The following is an 11,808-nucleotide window of genomic DNA, read 5'->3' as shown; positions in this document are numbered from 1 at the left end:
GCTACCCCTCTCTGTTTGGAGTTGTAACTTGCTAAATATGTGTGTGGGAACTGTGGTGAGTGAAGTGTATGGACAGCTGACTTGGACATGTGAGTCTCTTGTAATAAGACAATGTCTGCTTGGGTGTTCTTCAAATGATTAAAAATTTTTTGTCTTTTTTCTATCGACCCAACTCCCCTGACATTCCAAGTGACAAACTGCAGTGAGTTCATCCTACACTAGCTTTTGGTGATGTGTGTGTAAACAAGATCAAATGCAAAGTATGTGTACCTGGAAGTAAAATTAATGGGAGTATATACAGTACATAATGTATGCTTAATTTGTACATAGGCAAAGTGTAACATAGTAATCCTGAATGAACTAAGACAACTAAAGTGAGGACGTGATGTGGGTTTATGCATAAGTGAGATGAGCGTGCTTGTGAGTAGTTGTGATATCCGTATCAATAGTGGAATATGATGTGTATGTGTAGAAGAATGCGTGCACGTGTGTGTATTTGTGTGAATAGCTTGAATTTGGTTGGGATTGGACTTTGAGGGTGTATGATGTCACTGTGAGGAGATGCTGATGAAGGAGACAGCTGGCAGACAAGAGGATATGTGACAATATGAGGAGGGGAGAAAACGTGAGACAGAGGGGGGAATAGAAGAGGAAGAAATAGAAGAAGAAAAAAAAGGACAAAAAAAGAAGAAAGGCTGTGCATTTATACAGTGGGATAGAGAGAGAAAAAAAAACGGGGGGGAGGGGTAAAGTGGAAGCAGACAGTAACATTGTAAACGCTACAAGTGTGCGCGCTGCGAGATAGAAAGAAAAGTTACCTGTTTGAGATAGATCATTAGTTACCATATCAATACAGCCACGGTGTTACTTCCCGGTCGCGGTAAAGTTGTCCATTAACGAAGAGTTTATCCACCGTGATGACAGCTCGGCATCCCTCGTTGATGAACTTCCTCCGAACAGGGAATAGGCGTCGGCGCCTGTCGAGGATTTCTCGGGGGAATTGATCGTTGACGCTGAAGTCCGTCCCCTTCAGCTCCCGACCTCGGCCCTTCACCTGTTCCTTCTGCTTGAAATGTTCAAATTTCGCCACGATGGGTCTCGGCCTACGGTTCTCTGGCCTCTTGGCTCCCAAGCGGTGAACGCGGTGAAAAGTGATGTTTTGGATGGCGTCCGCTGGGAGTTTGAGTTGTTGCGCCATGAAGGCCCTCACCGCTTCTTCCGGGTCCTCCTCAGATTTTTCGGGAATTCCCGCGAAGACCAGATTGTCCCTCATGCTCCGGGCCTGGAGGTCTAGAATCGTCTCCTTCATGGTCTTGTTTTCCTGGACGAGTTGTGAAACTCCGTCGGTGAGGGACTTCACCGACTCGCGGAGGGTGGCGTTCTCCGTAACCAAGGAGACGATCTGGTTTTGGCTGAATTCCAGAGATTCACGGATGGCCTGGAATTCTTTGTGAAGTACCTCGACGAGAGCGAGGCGGCCGTCCAGGCAAATCAGCCTCTTGTCGATGGACTCAAGGATGTCTTTGATGTCAGTGCCTGGCGGAGATATTCCTCCAGGTGAGTCTTCTGGACGGCTCCGTTTGGGGTTTGGTGTCTTCGGTGATTTTCCCATAACTACACGTTCGAAGCACCCGTCGATGTACTCCTCCAGATCTTCCAGTTTGGGTTGGTTAGGCGTCTAAGGTGTTTAATTTGCTGGTTTTGTGTCGAGATACTTTGCGGATGTTTTAATAGTTGATTGTTTGTCTTTTTTTTTTCCGAGCGCTATGTTCCGCTTGTCTGTATTCCGCGCGTCACGCACACTCTCGCGAGATTACAGCATCACGTCAAGAATGTTGTTTTAAATTCCTGGCTGCAGATGGTGATCCGGCTCACCCCCAAGGTTTAATCAGTTCTTCCATATCCCGTTTACGACAATTCCTAACAATTTTATCCAAATCCATTAGTAACTTTTCAAGTTATTTTGACACAAACAAAGAAACAGATAAAGGCCGGCAAAAACATAATCCCCTTGGCGGAGGTAAAAATGATCACATGCTAACAGTAAGCATGCTAGCAACTAGCAACATAGGAATACGTACCGAATGTGCCAAGTTATTTTATAGAGTACCTACATCATGCCATGAATAAATTTGCAATTTGAGTAAAATAGCCAAAAATGATCCCATGCTAACAGTTAGGATGCTTGCAACTAGCAGCATAGGAATAAGTACCGAATGTGCCAAGTTATTTTTATAGTGTACCTACATCATGCAATGGATAAATTAACAACTTATGAGTAAAATAGCTCAAATTCTATCATGCCAACAGTCAGCGTGCTTAGTAGCAAAAGTACCAAGCAGTGCTATACTGTTGTGGGGGGGTTGCTGGCTCTGCCCGTGCAGGAGGAGTGGTATTAACTTTGCTGGTGGCAAGCTGTCCGCTTCAAAGAACGCAGGACTTGATTTATTTGTTCAGAGGTGAAGCGGACCTGCTAAGTTACCCGAGCCACGGCTCAACAGTGCTCCCCTCTTCCTGGAGGGCGGGGCAAGGGCTAGGGTTGCCGTGGACAGGAAAAGCTGTGCTACTATCTTTAACGTATAATAACCAGCATGCATGAAAATAGTCATCCCTGCTGCGTTGCTTTTGAAAGAATCTTTCTGCTTACTCATGTTTGATAAATGATCCGGCGTGGCTCTCCTCCATAAACCGCTCACACTACAATCTATTTACAGAAGCAACATGCACATTCTGAGGGCGGCTCTTGGGAGTCGAAAAGTCTTGTAGCCATAATTTGCTCTGCGGATGATATTATCCGTTCAAAAATACATGCTGGGATTGATGTGCATGTCCCTATTTTGGACATGTGGGGGGAAGACGAGCTGGCATTTTTTGGCACAACAGGTCAACAAGTGCCCGTTTAAAAAAAAGGAAAGGACTCAATGAAAACCGCGGAGAGCTAAATGCGTTTGGAAGATAATGACCACTGGCAGACACAAGACAGAAGTCATCTCAGCATGAATGAATTTAGCTAAATGCTAACATGCTTTCTGGCTCGTACTGTATTCAATTAGCGTTCAAGTTCAGCGCTCCCTGGGAATATTCTTATTCATTCATTCATTCATTCATCTTTGTATTCTCATGCCACTGAATCCATCGCAACTGGATCGTTCCGCCTCTCATCCGAGCTGGATTCACAGCTCGATTAAGGATGCTGGCAGCTGACCACTCACGATGCTTCAAATGGTGGCAGACTTTGGTGTATTAGTCAAACATATGAAAATACAAGTGATATGCAGTATTCTGGTCACTAGGTGGCAGTAATGACACAAAACAATGAGATATTAGCTTACATGACATTACCTTAACACTGCATGAAGTCCCACATGATAGAGTGAAAACAAGTTCTCCCATTCCGTGTGGAAGTGGTAGGTTTTAGGGTTAAAGACAAAATAAATTTGAGGCTAACTGGCTAGCTTGCTGGCTAGCAGCCATCTCGAGTCCCTGCAGCATAAGAGTTGCAATGTGGCGTAAACAAAGAATCGGTGTGTAAAGCTGACTATAGCGGCGTTACTTCATGTTAAAAACTGTTAAATACTTAGAAAGTCATAGAAAGGTTTTCTATGCTCTAACTACAAAAATATTCCATTTATTAACGTTGACATTCATTTAGCGCGGTCGGGTCGAGAACCAATGAACTTTTATAAAAGGTAAGGTCATTTATCTTTGGTATCAAAAAAATATCAAACCATGAATTTTGTGTATCGTTGCACGCCTATTAATTACCTTATAGGAAACTGCATTTGATTGAATAAAAGCTGTTAATCTGAGCATTTACAGTAGACAACACGCCAAATAGTGAATGACCTGAGGGAAGCTAAGGCATGACAAACTGCAAGATGATTTGATGTTAATATGAAAACTCACAGCTATAATAATAATAATAAGAAGAATAAGAATAAGAATAATAACGCATGTTGGCTTTGCCACTCAAAGCAAACAGTGACTGGCTATTTTCTTTAGAATGTTTCATTCTGTTTCGTTCCCAAAATAAATCCTCTGCTGAGCAGAATTTGAGAAGATTGCGTCCTTTTATGTCCTGTTTGCAAAAGACAAAGATCTGGGTTGGCCATCACACCCACCGGGGGCCTGCTGGTGTCTCCTTTCCTCGCAATCATTACAAACATATTGATCTAATTACCATATTATTAGCTTAAAGCCACGTCTTAGATAAAGCGCCTTGCCAAAGCTTTACCCACAATGCTGCTGTTTTTCTTGCCTAATCAATTTCCGAGGCGGCAGCCCGGGATTTAGTCCCAAGGCTGGTCCCGGGCGCCCGCGCCACCAACGCCATCCGCGCCGTGCTTATTTTACCTCGCTGTAACGTATTTAGTCGTGTTTGTTGATCTTGGTGGTGCTGCTCCTTTGGAAGCTCGCGCCGGGTTTGTCTGGCAGCTGGACTCGGGGATGAAGCCGGTCCAGAATAAGCAAGCGTCACTTGGTCAGGATCGTTACTATGCTAGTCGACGGAACTCTGGGGGAAAATGCATTCAGGTCAATGCTGCCGGCCTCGTTCTGTTTCCCCTCCTCAAAAGTGAAGAGGAAACGCTGCGAAACCTTCCCGGCGCTGTGTTTTTCCAGCAACTTCCGAGGCATACCAGAACACTGATTCACAACCGCAGGGGTCGCTTTAAATAAACATGCACACAAAAAAAAAGGGTTGAAGAAAGTGAGAAGAATGACTGCTGGTGAATAAAAACTTATTTGCGATTTAAAACACAGCTGCAGCCACTAGGGGGCACAGTTTAGGCCAAGCACGGCACGGCACGGCCAACTTTTACAAATTTGTATTTTTGCACTGCCATTTTTAAACTACCATCAATTTTGAACCATTTGATCAAAAAAAGAGTTCCAGTGAGGTACATGTCATTCCAGTAATCCCAGGAACTGTGTCACAGACACTCCGAGAAGGGATACAAAGCAGAGTGGGGGTTTGTTTACGAAGGAGCACGAGCCTGGATGACAAAGAGGGACGGAGAAGCCATCTTTTGATGACCACCTGTATGGACATTCTGCAGGGAGGTGATGATTCATTTTCTTGTTGCGCTTCAATTAATGAAGGTCATTAAATAACACTTGCACTGAAACTCCACAGGAAAATGACCTACATTTACCCTTAGATTGTTACACCTGCACTTGATCATTTATCAACTTTGCTTACATACATTATATAATACACTAAGTCCCCAACTTACGAACACAACTGGTTCCAGACGACCGTTCTTAAGTGGAATCGTTCTTAAGTAGGGGAAAAGGTAATATTACCAATGATATAGGTACTACATGTACGTGTATACATATACAGTATATGTGTATGTATGTAAATATGAGTTTGGATGCAGTAGTAATATTAAACCAGGATAATTAATGAAAAAAACAATAATAAAAGTGATATAATAATACGTAATGATAAATGTTATTTACCTTTGAAGAGGAGTGGTCGAGCATACATCGTTGTGGTGGAGTTGGAGGAGATATTGAAAAAAAAAGTACAAATGGTGGTGGTGGTTAGACTCTTCTAAAAGAGGTAGTGTTCTGTGGGTGGTGTAGAATTAAGCAGGCCTATTAACTCTTCATAAACTTTAATCACACGCTCTGTCGGGTTGTACAATTTAGCTTTCCATTTAGCTTTACACTGTATCTGTTGGTCCCATTAGCAATGTCACAGTGCCCTCTACTGGTCAAGCATGTACAGTAGCAGTAGAAATACTGATTGAGTGACTACAAGGCAAAATAAAATAAAATATAGACCAGTCGGCTTGTGTTCGTATTCGCGAGTGTTCGCTAGTCGGGTGTTCGTAAGTTGGGGACCTAGTGTATATTGTTTGTAATTATGTTCTACATTGCTCAATTTGTCGAAAGCCAACATTAAAAATTCACAAAGATTACATTTATAGTTCAGGGCACCAGCCGTGACAAACTAGTTGTCGCAGAGTAAACAAACTCTTCTCGAAGTAGTTGGTTGACTTGGTTCAGTACATTTTTCATCAAAATAGTAGTCATACCGAAATGACGTGTTGCTGCTGGATGTTTACAGTCTCGCAGTGACACTTAAGTTTTCTTTTCCAGAAGAGGAGGGTTTAAGAGAACAAGACACAGACACATCATTTCACTGACAACTGCTTCAAAGGAACACCTTTACAAGAAGTATTTGGCTTGAAAGTACGGTATGAACGCATTTTGAAAAAGGATGCTATTCCGCCAGTACACAGGAAAAAAACAAGACAAAGAAGAACCACAACGTCAAAGTTGGCACAAGAGAGTAAGTCATGCCTTGTTTACATGTCTTCTAAACACTATTCCACGATAGCGACAAGGCTGTAAAGGTATGTCATATAAACGTCTTTTCACAGCCATATGTTTACTGTGGTCCACGTGAGGCCACATGTGCAATAAAAAAAGGCTATAAAAAAACACTCATTAAGAAGCTTATTTAAAACAATTGGATTTTTGGGGCCGATACAAATATTGGGGGCTGAAAAAAAGCCAATATCAGATATATGTTCATTTATATACTCAACTGTGTTGTCTAATGTTGACTAATATTTGAAATTTTTGCAAAATAAATCAGGAAGGGGGCAAACACTTTCACACCATTGTACGTGTCATTGCAGTAATCCACGGGGATGCTTCACAGCAGCTCAGGGAATACAAAGCAGAGCGGGGGTTTGTTTACAAACATCGCAAGCCCGTGTGACAAAAGGGGACAGAGAACAAGCTTTATATGACAAAAGTCATTGTTTGCGTTCGTTTTTTCTATTTTTGCCATATTTTTGTTTGATTGCAAACGTGCCCCCCCCACTTTAAAGCAACTACTTTCACTCTTAGCTTGTTATACCTGCACTTGTACTTAAGTATAATAGTTTCACAAGCTTCCAATGATACACGTGTCATCACGGCAAGGGACCACCTCACGGCAGCTCAGAGAAGACGAGGCTTTGAAACAAAGCAGAGTGGGGGTTTGTTTACAAAGAAGCACAAGCCTGTGTGACGGGGGGGACGGACAGCAAGGCTTTATTTGACAAAGTTCTGCAGAAAACTCATTCTTTATGGGCTCAAACTAACGACTATTTTCTCAGTTGATGAATCTGAAGCGTGTTGTTTTGATTAATAGACAGACCAATCATGAAGCAAACATCAAGCGCCAATCGCTGTTTTCCAAAGTCAATGCTAACGTGTGAATATCTTGTTTTGCCTAAAACACAAACATAATAGGTCTGCTTTCGTGGATGACCAAGGAAATCAAACAACATTCACATGTGAGCATGTTTTACATTTTTAAAATCAAAAAACAATTAAGTGAATACCAAAATAGTTGTCGACGCCAACGATTCATCAACTGATTGTTGCGGCTCTAATGTTTACCTTTGGTTTCTACGTCTCACCATGGTTTTGTCGGACGGCAAACATGTCGATGAGGGCGGGTGGGAGGTGAACAATCAAACAATCATCTGAATTCCAGTAAATAGCAAACGCTGTACGCCAGTTTACTGTTTCCCTTTCTCTATTTTGCAACTCCACTAACAACTTTATTTCCAAATCAAATACAACGCAACACTTCTTTCAAATGAATATTGTCCAACCAATGCCGTGTGCCGTTTGTTTGTTTACTTGCTTACTTAAGTATCCTTTATTCTGACCAGCTGCCCACGAGTCACAAAGTGTGTCCCCCCCGGTTGAGGTCAAGCTTCCCCGAAAAACGTTCCTAAAAAGTGGGAATGTTGTAACGTCTCCATCTGTGTTGTCCTCAGCCAAACTTCCTGCTCCTACTTTGACCCTGTGACGTGCAAAACGCGCACAAGGTGGAAAGCAACTCATTTACTCGCATTAATGTAATGGAGTACATTTGGTGTATATTTGTACTTCCAAAAAAAAAAAAATCTGTACTCTCAAGTGTTTTTTCTTTAAAGCAGTGGTTCCCACGGACCAGCTTGTTTCTGTCAAACCTCTAACAGACCTGTGGAAAAAAATAAAGAAATATTTGAAAAAAAAAAAGGTAAAGATAAAGATATTCACTCCAGAATTCATAGTAATCTATTACTATTGACATGTAATGATAAGAGCGATGGATAGATAAACAGAATAAAATAAAAACATAACATGACTACTTACCACCTGAGACAAGAGACAAGATGACAATATCGTGCTATGTGGACCCCCACAAATAGATTTGGACACCATAGAGTCTACCATGAAAGAATGTATCGCTCTTCTCAACGAGCAGCAGGTCCTGCTGTGGTCGCCCTCATCTGCAAGCACTGACAGGGCTCCGTCTTGCTTGTGACATTAAAAACACACAGACGCACAAAGAAGCAACAGTAGAAAGTTCATTTGTATTTGTAAACACAGTTGTTTTGCTTTTCATGTTTTTTGCTCACTTTTGGTCTCCCCCAGAGTCCATAAATAAGCACATGCATCATGGCCAATTATGCAAATTAGACACCGACATCAGCTAAAGGTCAGAAATGCACCTGGAAAGAGTAGTGACTAGATGTACATTCAGCGGGGAGATGGTCATTTATTTTGTTATTGCACCGAGACTACACAGGAGACCCCCTTAAAAACTATCTAGGTTTACTATAGCTTGTATTTCTACTCGTACTTAATTATAGCTGTTTCGCAAGTTTATAGTTTTCCTATCAAACCACAGCACATGTGCAGTTTATCATCCCCACACACTGTGGCTTTACTTCTGCTGACTAATTTAGGGACTTCCGGTTGCGCACCCGCACGGTGCTGTGTGAGATTTGACGCTTCTCCAGCTCAAGATTCGAAGCATCTGCACAATTCTAAATAAATGACCATAAATCAGTCTTATTCTTCTAACTAGCACGTAGATAGACCGCATATATGTGCGAAGCATCATTTTAGTATGATTTCAGCATTACAGCATGTCACTTGCTAACAAATGAACATAAATGAAGCCATAAAGCTTAAAAACACACACAGGCAGCACAGCAGTGTTTGTATGTAAAGCTCACTCACCAAATTAATCCAATCCCACGTAATTGTGCTGCTTTTTGGACTTTTCGCCGAACAAATAAGTTTCTCCTCTCTCATCGTTTGCGCTTTACCCATTCACAACACAACAGGTGTTTCCCTTCCGCCATTAGCACCACGTGACCAAATTACCGTAAATGACAGACTAAAGGCACACGTTAATTAACCAAAAAAATCTGCTACTTTCACATCAAGGCTGTTTTACACCTCCCAAAAAGTGCAGCTGCAGAATTATATTTATATTAATGTTCTGCTAGCATACTTACAAGACTATATTCTTTTTGTACTTATAACTTCCATCCATCCATCCATTTTCTATGCCACTTCTCCTGGAGCCTATCCCAAAACTTATAACTTAAGTGATATAAAACGTTTGGACACCCCTGTTCTAGGGTTATTGTTACGTTTTCCACCCTGGTGGTTCCACTGCAGCATACTAACGCTAATGACGGGTTAGAAAGCAGACGTGGTTGATGAGACACGCAGGCACCCATGTTTTGCGTATGAAACATGTGCTCTACGCCGTGGGAACATTTCTCCAGCCTCCATTCGTGATGGGAACTCGATCGCAGCTCGTTTCTCCTGCTGGGCGCAAAGCCGTCTGGAAAAGTCCATCACGTCGTCGTTCATGTCTCCGTCCCCTTTGCCAGCGAGAGAACAATCACACAATCCGCTCGCTGGATTTGATTTGCTGCCGGTACGCGTCCACCCGCGTGCCAGCTGTTCCAACCTCGTCAGAACAACTTCATCCATCAGCTGGCAGTAAATTCAGACGTTTGGGCTTTTTAGTCGAGGTTTGGCGTAAGGAGGCATGGCTTGCATGGCCCGATTGAGTGACACATTCTTTACGGAGGTCGTATCATCTTGTTTTTTTGGGGGGGGGAGGGGCCGACGCCACCTTTCAACCCAATCCAATCCATTTTTCATCCACTTTGGCATAAAGAGTATTTGATATTTACTGGCCTGGCCTCAAACCACCACCGCAGTGTACCTCCAAAGCTTAGTGGAGATGATCTGTTGTTTGGAAGCACTTTGTTTCTTGGGGCAACTGTGCAAACAACGTGCACCGCCTTCAGATAAGCAGATGTGCACACCATTTGTTCAGCTGCCTTTCCAACATTTGTAATAGGAACACACATTCTGTTATGATTTCTGATCAAGAAACATAAAAATACACAGAAATATGTCCTAAATGCTCCAACTGACGGCCCTATTCAACAAATCTCCTAAAGTTGCCGGGTGCAAAGTGTACCAAAGCAAATAATAAACTGGCAGTGGATGTTTACAGTTTAGGTGTCAATAGGGCTCAAATAAAGTTCATTTTGCTGCCTCTTTCTGGCACATATTTCCTGCTTGCTTGCCATGTTGGTGTCAGAAAGGGGATTATATGCTATGTAAACACTGGGAGACATACATGCATTTTTTGGTTCTGATTAGGTGTTACAAGGTTACTGTTGACATGTTCCATCATTATTTAAACTAATAGGAACTAACTAACTAAAATTGGGGTTTACAAGGTTAAATATGAAAACTGGACCACTCTGGTACGTCGTCAGAAACTACCAGAACTACAGACATGGTGTACCTAAGTGTACCTTCTTTGCTGTGGAAATGCTACTTTATGCTGAAGTGATTAGCTCGATGGATTACGGGTGTTACGATATTACTGCCTCTTTCTTGTAAGAACACACTTTCCTGCAGTAAGCTATAGAGATCACCATGTTGGTGTCAGAAGTGGGATCGTACCGTACAGTATATAAACTCTGGGAGACATACACTCATTTTTTGGTTCTGTTGAGATGTTACAAGGTTACCATTGACATGTTGCACCAGCATGCAAAAAAAAAAAATCATGTACATTTTAGGAGCATAAATCTGAAATAATAAAGAAAAAGATAGAGAGACAAAAACATCTAAATAAAGGTGTAAATTTGTCAAATGCGGTTGGGGGTTAACTTTGTATCTGAGTGTGAAGCTTCTGGGGTGAGACTCAGCACCTCCAAATCCGAGGCCGTGGTTCTCAGTTGGAAAAGGGTGGATTGAACCCCCCGGGTTGGGAATGAGGTCCAGCCCCAGGTGGAGGAGTATTTTGGGGTCTTGTTCACAAGTGAGGGAAGGTTGGAGAGTGATGTCGAAGGCGGATCGGCGCAGCGTTTGCAGTAATGAGGTCGCTGTACCGGACCGTCGTGGTGAACAGAGAGCTGAGCCGGAAGGCAAATCTCTCGATTTACCCCCCCCCCCATCTATGTTCCCACCCTCACCTATGGTCATGAGCTTTGATTCGTGACCGAAAGAACGAAATCGCTGATACAAACGGCTGAAGTGAGTTTCCTCTGTAGGGTGGCTGGACTCACCCTGAGAGAGTAGAGCCGCTGCTCCTTCACATTAAGGGGAACCATCTTGTCCGGATGCCTCCTGAACGCCTCCCTGGTGAGGTGTTCCGGGCATGCCCAGCCGGGAGAAGGCCCCTGGGCAGACCTAGGACACGCTGGAGGGATCATGTCTCACAGCTGGCCTGGGAACGCCTTGGTGTCCTCCCGGTGGAGCTGGAGGAGGTGGCCGGGGACCGGGAAGTCTGGGCTTCCCTACTGAGACCCAGAAAATGGATGGATGGATGGATGGATGGAAGGATGGATGGATGGATGGATGGATGGATGGATGGGTGGATGGATGGATGGATGGATGGATGGATGGATGGGTGGATGGATGGATGGATGGATGGATGGATGGATGGATGGATGGGTTGGTGAAAGTTATAATATTACAGGA

General features: G+C 43.1%; 1 long non-coding RNA gene across 1 annotated transcript; it reads right to left on the bottom strand.

Annotated features, from left to right (window-relative positions):
- Positions 1-5,701: 5,701 nt before the first annotated feature.
- Positions 5,702-11,224, bottom strand: LOC129189998 (uncharacterized). The gene is made up of 3 exons (XR_008572913.1): positions 9,025-11,224; positions 8,152-8,312; positions 5,702-7,996 (listed from the first exon to the last, which is right to left on the bottom strand). It is a non-coding gene; the product is annotated as an uncharacterized LOC129189998 (long non-coding RNA).
- Between the last annotated feature and the right edge of the window lie 584 nt (positions 11,225-11,808).

Source organism: Dunckerocampus dactyliophorus, chromosome 11, assembly GCF_027744805.1.
Source record: "Dunckerocampus dactyliophorus isolate RoL2022-P2 chromosome 11, RoL_Ddac_1.1, whole genome shotgun sequence".
NCBI classification, from domain to species: Eukaryota; Metazoa; Chordata; class Actinopteri; order Syngnathiformes; family Syngnathidae; genus Dunckerocampus; species Dunckerocampus dactyliophorus.
Note: the sequence above shows the minus strand (reverse complement) of the source record. Positions and strands in the feature narration are given on the sequence as shown.